The 8020-nt window shown below is 39.1% G+C and overlaps 1 long non-coding RNA gene across 1 annotated transcript in view; it reads right to left on the bottom strand.

The window, feature by feature from the left end:
• Positions 1–239: 239 nt before the first annotated feature.
• The window catches only part of LOC311606118, a 29317-nt gene continuing 21536 nt past the window's right edge, over positions 240–8020 (bottom strand). Inside the window, exon 5 of the long non-coding RNA XR_014782212.1 lies at positions 240–563. This is a non-coding gene — a long non-coding RNA (uncharacterized lncRNA). The remainder of the gene's footprint in view (positions 564–8020) is intronic.

The following is an 8020-nucleotide window of genomic DNA, read 5'->3' as shown; positions in this document are numbered from 1 at the left end:
ACTGTGCCATCTCTCTGGCCCAGCACTGGTGGTTTTAAAATCAAAACATCAATATGCTTTGAAAAAACACTGAAGACGAGCTACATCCCGCAGTATTTAACCTTCAGCCAAGATTCCATTCTTTATGTAAAGATAAGTAAGCACACCCATGTTGTCAACACGCCCATTTTGTCTTTAACAAATTGTAAAAATACGCATATGCCGAGGAATTATTTTAAAGTAAATTTCTTTATGATTTAATACCAGCAAATGTTTGATTGTGTCTATTTTATATACCATATGTCCCCGGTCATTAAAATTCCTTTGATGAAAGGGGCTGAATGGAAAAAGTTTGAACGCTCTCACTCTAGATCAAGCACTGGTTAATCACAGTCATTCAGTGAGAGGCCAGAAGGACAGGGCCTCCCTCACTGTTGAGCAGACCACACACTCCTCTGGCTGCAGATCTTCCCAAGAGCCTCTTTCCTACAGCAAATCACGAACCAATTCTTCCTTGTTTCCACATGTCTCCAGAAATGTCTGCATCTTTCCCAACCCCGTGACAGAGTTTTCTTGGTGATTATCTGTAGGTAAATATAAAGACAGCTATTTCTGGGTACTTACAAAAGAAAACATACATGGTGTGGCTTCACTCTCTACGTACCCTGTGTGATTTGTGACTTCTAAGAACTTTCCTTTCTTAAATGGGAGCTTTATTGAAACATAGCTCATATTCTATAAAATCTATGCATTGGGAGCATACATTATGTAAAATATGAGCACCATACCTCAGTGTACTCAGCAAGTTTTAATATAGTCAGATACGTAAAAGTCATGGCAGAAAATTTTAGAGTTTTTTATCATGTCAGGAAGAAACCCTGTCCCATCCCTTACCTGTCAATCTATTTTCCCTAGGCAACTGAGATTACAGATTTACTTGTCTGGACATTTTATATTCATGTGGTTTTTAAATATTGGTCTTTCTGTGAATGTCCTGCTTTGCTCAACATGGTGTCTTCAAAGGTGATCTATGTTGAGATGCGTGTTAGTATATTGTGTTGTATAGTATATATGTTGATACTTAATGGGTAAATCCACACATGAATCTACTGAGTATAAGGTTTATGGCCAGCTCTCTCTGTTCTAGTTGGCAGGCAAAATACAAGAACGATCTAGAACAGAAAACCTAAAGGAAGGTGGGGATATATTCAAGTGGTAGAGGCATCACCAATCATTTTCACAGACTATATAAAGACCATAAAAAGATGTCATTTCTGAGAGAAAGAGAGAGAGAGAGAGAGAGAGAGAGAGAGAGAGAGAGAGAGAGAGAGAGGGATTAATTTTATTCAAGACCCGCATACTATGTAAATATTGTTTTATGTGTTGAACATAGTTAAAATATGTTCCAGTTGTGTCCTGTATATAAGAGAAAGTTGCCATGGTTGAATCCTATCTCAATTGCTGTTTGCTTACAGATTTCCCTTAAATAAATGCATAATTACTCCAGAGCAAGGACTGCAAGTGAGTCCTGTGCTTCTTTCTCTTGGCTGTTACTTACAGGAGTGTCTCTCAAACTTAGAAGATCTTTTCTCCTTAAGAAGAAGGAAGAGGAGGAGGAGGTGGAAGAGGAGGAGAAGGAGGAGGAATAATAATAATAATAATAATAATAATAATAATAATAATAATAATAAGAAGAAGAAGAAGAAGAAGAAGAAGAAGAAGAAGAAGAAGAAGAAGAAACAAATACTGCTGACCTCTTCCTTGTAGGACTTCTCAACACATCTGTGAAGATCACAGAAATGGTGACAGGTTATCTTGAGAGACCACAACATTAAGTGGAATTCACCCCATATTTGAATGTTCCTCTTTAGAACCTTAATCCAGCCTTCTTGTTGCAAAAATGAGAAGCAGTGTAAATGAAGCTATCAACTGGCCCACTCGGCTGGCAGCTGTCTCAAGTCCTCAGACTTCAAATCACTATATCCATCCCTCCCCAGATATGGATCATATGCTACAGAATTCAGAAGCACATTGCAGGAACACAATCACATAGGCATTGGGAGAATTCTCGGAGCCATATTGGAACCAGGCTTGGACAAAGAACTGCTGAAAGACAGTTGGGAGTATGGCAAAGTGAAAAGTCAGTCCTCAAAGCAGCATCACCACATAGCATTTATTGCCCTCACATGAAGAAATCCCAAGTTTAGTTTACATAAAATATTAGTGAATGTATCATCGTCCCATCCAGGCAGTAAAAGGTACAGTTTTAGTTGAGAACAGAAGGGCCTTTTTATGAAGAGTGCAGTCATGATAACAAGTGTCTTACTAGGCACTTTGAATTTTGATTTCAGTTTTCTATCTTACACAACAACAACAACCACAACAACAAAAAACAAATCCTCTTCTGCTATGAGGCAATCTGAGACTCTATTTATTCTTATGCAACAAACCTATCTTTCTGCTCTTGTTTTTGTTTTTGCATTTTCTCTCTTCACATCTGTTTTTTTTTTTTTTTAAAGGAATTCTTTCTGGTGCTTCTTCATAGATAGCGGTCATGTGGTATAACACTAGAAACCAACGTCATAAGATAAACCTGGCACTTCCCCCAGCCATCCACTAAGGTTTAGAAATATTTTTTTGTTTTCTTTTGCACTGATTTTCTTAACAGAAAGGTTCTTTTAAGAATGCAAAAATGAGCTCAAAGTAGAAACTGCTCTCATTTCTGTACATTCACTCAACTGGCTGTTCAAAACTTAGAGAAATATTGTGCACACTTCGACATCTGTCTGTGGGCGTGAACAACAGTATGTGAGCTCTTTCCTGTTGGGTGACTAGCTCTAGGAGAGAAGTTGTTTGACTCTTGTGTAGGTCAAAAGGGTCACTCTTTACAGATTTTTCTGTGAGCCCCTCAGAGCCATCTTCCCCAGCCTCCACTCTCTCAGCTAGCCTGCTTTTCCCTCATTCGTCTGCTTTCTATATTTTTTCCTGAGGGATCTCTGTCATTTAAGAAAGGCTGTAGCTTCCATGTTCATGTGAGCATTTGAACTAAAGTGTGATGCTTCTGTGAAAATAATGATCGTGAGCTTTGTTTTGTTTGTTAGGTTGTTGTTATTTAAAAGCGAGTGAAGAGAGGAGAGTAAGGGGAAAATGGGAAGGAGGGAAGAATGGGAGGATACAAGGGATGGGATAATCATTGAGATGTAACAAGAATAAATTAATTTTAAAAAGCGTGTGAAAGATTTACAGTAAAAAGAGGGGAATCAATCCTTGATTTAGTTATCAACTTTCTAAAAGTGTTTATTAAGAAAAATAGTGAATTTTTTCCAACTATGAATGAGTTCTTAGGTTTTAAACATGGGTTTAAAACGTTGTACGGTGATTATATTTTATTTATTTAAAAAGCAGATTTATAATTCCCAATGACAATATGCATCATTTATTAATCTTTGTTCCCTATCTAATGCCTTACTTTTGAAATCACCTTCGGGATGGCTCTAGCGGGAAAACAAGCAATCCACGTATCTTTTAGAAAACACTGCTTTCTTAACCTGGCTTCTAGCCAGTGGCCTTTGAAGCCACTTGCCAAGGTCCTAGTGTGAAAGTCGGGTCTCCTGGTGGGCAGCCACCTGCGTTGAGGGGAGATAATCCATTAGGGTTCCCAGCTCTAAGAAGGTGCCATGGTGCCTGGGGCGACCATGAGTTTCAGTCCTAGCACCTGCTGGGGGATGGTCTGGGAGGCTCCTAGTTACAGGACATAAACACAGGTGCCTTTCATCTGGCCCAGCGATGAGAGCGTGAGGCCGGGGGAATTCCTTTTCTAATTACTTTACGGGTCACTTCTCGGAGACTTGTCAATGTCTGACACTCCTAATCTATCGGAGAAACTTCTGCAAGAGAAAAAATATCACACGCCAGCTACTGAAGCTGCCGGTGGTTTCCTTCCATAGATGTACATTCGTGATCTTGCTTTTGGGGTCCTACAATTCTGATCCTGCTCATCAGTGATGCTTAGAAGCGGGAAATCTGGGCGGGAAAGGGGCGACCCTTTCTTAGTATCTCGTAGGTTGTTTGGCGAGGGGGTGGGATGGGAGGGCGCGATTAGGTCTTGAGCTTGAAGACTTGAGGCATGTCCCAACTGCTGGGTTTCAATTGATCCTGTCCTTTTGAGTTAACCTCTTGAAATTTTAGCCACACTGAGGAGCTGCCTTTATCTTTAAGGGAGCAAAACACCAAGGGCCTGGGAGCCGCTGCTGCTCTCCTGCCTGCAGTCTCAGGAGGGCCAGGGGAGACTGGAGATGTGAGGACTTGTTGAGAAGACTGAACTTGCACAGTCAGCTCCTGCACAGAGACCCCACACTTCAATTTTCCTTTGCTCTTACATTACAAATACTCCTATTCCTGTGAGGCAGACCTCTTTCCTTCTTGTTTCACCCTGGAAGCAGTCATTAACATGACTGACAACACAAACAGTAACATACCTGTTTTCAATTAAAAAGCCCTAACTTCCATTTCTTAAATGCAGGGTATATACAGTTCCTTAAGGAAACTGTAAAAAGGAAAACAAAACAAGCCAAGCCAAATGCAAACCCACTGGTTATTAACATTTTATTTTTTAACACATTGTTATTTTTATAATGGGATACAAGTTTATTTTTAAAATGAGATCATAGGAAGATACTATATTAAAATTACATTTTACTTAGCAATAAATATGATCTCCATCATGGTTCAATGATATGAGTAGTCTACAGCTGTCTATCCTACAGTACTCTGGACACAATTTACCTAGCAGTTTCCTTCAGAAGAAGGTATCTTGTCTCCTGTGCCATATTCTAATTTGAATTAAAAGTAAGGAAACATAATGCTGAGAATGGCATATTCTTTCATCTTATTGTTTACCTTTTAAAACACATATTTACTTCCATCTTTCCATATATTGCTTTTAGAGGTATTAAAACATTCCTTGAAATGTGATACTAGTGAAATTGATTAAGAATGACAAAATACTCTGAATTAAGATCAATGTCTCTCTCCGATAGCAAAATTATGTCAGAGGGTTTCAGAGCCTGACAGCTCACCTGCCAAAGGCAACAAAATTGGTCCACACCTTTTGTTTTCTGTGAGGAATGCACGTTGAAGGCAATATTTTGTTTGCTAGACAAATTAGTTTTTGAAGAAAGTTTTTCAAATTAATACCAAAATTCTTAAAACTGAAAAATATTTATTTCAAGAAAGAAGTGGAAGTTGCAAAAATAAAGGCTCTTTTACAAAATCTGAAGTTCTCTGAAAGGCTACACCCCTTCAAAAAACGGATCCCGCTGACTGCTAAAGATTGACATCTTGAAGTTCCTTTAATGACCAAAATTTGAAGAAAGAGACACAATTTGTTTATCCACTTCAGTGAACGAATATTCAGTCTATTTCAAGGTCTCATCCTGCCTTTCTCTTACTTTTTAAAGTTAATATATAACCATTGTATAAAGCAATGTTTCATTAAAATCGTTTTTTATACATGTATATGATGTGCTTTGTTCGCCTCCACCTGCCATCATCTCTCTTGTCCCCTCTTTCCCTCCTCCTGGTCTCCTTCTTCCTAAAAACAGCTTTATCAAGGTTCAAATTTCTAAAAGCAATGTTCCCCTTTCCTTTACCTGGTTTCTTCCTGGGTGTTGTTGGAATGTAGTTGTATGTAAACCATCTAGGGAGATGTAGTGTTTCATGAAAGGCCCATTGGGTAATGACGTCACTGTTTCCGCAAGCCATACTCATCCCATTCTGTTCTGTTCTATGTTGGGCAAGAGGTAGCAGCACACATGGTCCTGGTAAGTGGGGCTCATGGCTTCTCCCATGAAGACATATTCGGGACTATTCTCCCAAGATCCAGCAATATTTGATGTCTTGATCATCTTACTTCATGTGTATTTTGTTACCATTTTTTTTTCTACCTTTCTGGTTTCCTCTAAGAGCAACCTTAGGTCCAGCCTGCTTTATTCTGAGAGTGGGGCTTTGGAGAAGGGTAGAAGGTTGATGTCCCAGGGTAAATGCAGGAACTGAGTGATGAGAGTTGCCATTCTCCCATCTCTCAGAACTCATCTCCCACTTCTTCATAGTTTAGATGAAGGTCTAGCTCTATTTTAAATTAAGGTTTAGTATCATGGTGGTTCATGACCTTGACTTTTCCCTTCAAGTCACTCTCTGGATTTCTCTCCATGTTAATTCATTCTCCCTTTCATGCTTAGAAGCTAATTCATACCCTTCCTCCTCTAATATCATGGCTTAAAGTAAAGTCTGTCTCTGGATCATTAAGCCTTGCTCTTGATATAAAAAGCAACCTTAACATGTTGTTTTTCTCTTTTAAGAACTTCATCCTTGGAGCTGGGCTTATAGCTCAGTGATAGACTACTGGCAAAACATGGGTGGCCTTGGATTCCCTCCTCTGAGGGCAAAATCCTTCTTGAAGACAGGATCTCATTAGCACAGGCTTCCCTAGAACTTACAGTGCAGCCAAAGACAACTTAAAGCTTCGGTTCTCCTGCCTCCGTCTCCGCAGTGGAGATGCCTCCAACAGTGGTTCTCAACCTTCCTAATGCTGTGAACCTCTAATACAATTCTTCATGTTGTGGTATCTTCCAACTGAAAATATGTTATAGCTATCTCATAACTGTAGCTATACTACTGTTATCGATTTTAATGTAAATGTCTAATATGCAGGTTATCTCACATGTGACCCCCCAAAGGGGTCATGACTCCCAGGTTAATAAATGCTGTCCTAAGTGCTTGGATTACAAGCATGTACCACCACACTTAGCTTTAGGAAGTTCCGAGGATACCTCTTAGAGGTTCCCGCATGTTGGGCAAGCACTCAAGCAACTAACCTGTAACCCAAGACTGTTCTAAGAACTCAAAAAAAAAAAAAAAACCTCATTAAAAATATTACTTGTGGGTTCTGAGATCAAAATTGAGGGATGGTGCTTTCTGCTAGGTCTATTTTCCTCTGAATCAATACCTCTTGCAGCTCAATGAAGGGAGGAGCAGGGATAAGAGAAACATGGCTAAGGACAAAGGAGAGTGTTGCCGCACAGAGAAGGGGCAACTGAACAATCTGAAGTTTAAGGTAGTTCATTATCCCCAGAAACATTTAAGATGAGAAATGACAGAGGCTGGCTGTAAAGAAGTGTATTACTTCTTCTAAAATGAATCTCTTCCTTCTCCAAGATTACAACTGATAGCCAGGTTGAAAAGAGATGTTTCTGTATTTCCAAATACAGCCTGTGATATGGTTAGGCTTAGGACCACATTTTATATATTTAAGAGCATTCTATATCCTTAGGCATTCTATATCTTATAAACAAGCACTCATTAGAATTTAGAATTGATGCCTCCTGGATATGTCTTTGAGTCATAATCTTCCATGGGTATGCCTTTCTGTACCTTCTTTGCTCACTGTGTGTTTCAAAAGACACTTTATTTATGATACCACAGGCATTTTCTCTGTCAATGAATATTCAGTTGTATAATTATTTGTAATGATGGAATAACACATCTTCAGAAAGATGGTGTTCTAATTTAACATGAGTTCAAGGGAGACTGCCCACTATCCACAAATACTTCTAATAGAGTCTACAAAGTGGTTGACATGTGGCAGGATTGAGCTACAGGCTATAAGCACAATGAGAAACACACAGGTCAGAGACAGCCTAATATAAACACAGTCCACAAACACGAGGTTGAGGAAACAGGACTAGAACAAACTATGCCAAAAACTGTACTGTGGAAGATTATTATCTTTTGGCAGTGAAAATATGGAAACTTTTTTATTCATAGCTTTTCTTGTCTGTGTGGAATATTACATCAAAACTCAGTGTTGCTATATGATAAAAAGAGTACATCTCAATTACCTGGTAAACACACACTGTAAAGCATCTAGATGGAAAAATATCATCACTTTCTGTTTTAAAATTTGTGGATGTAATAGAAATATGGATGGGATCAGCCAGAGAGCAGATAGCTACTTCCTGCAGTAAAACGCACCGTCTTCCAT

Source organism: Acomys minous (assembly GCF_964271855.1).
Source record: "Acomys minous genome assembly, chromosome: 9".
Taxonomy (NCBI): domain Eukaryota; kingdom Metazoa; phylum Chordata; class Mammalia; order Rodentia; family Muridae; genus Acomys; species Acomys minous.
Note: the sequence above shows the minus strand (reverse complement) of the source record. Positions and strands in the feature narration are given on the sequence as shown.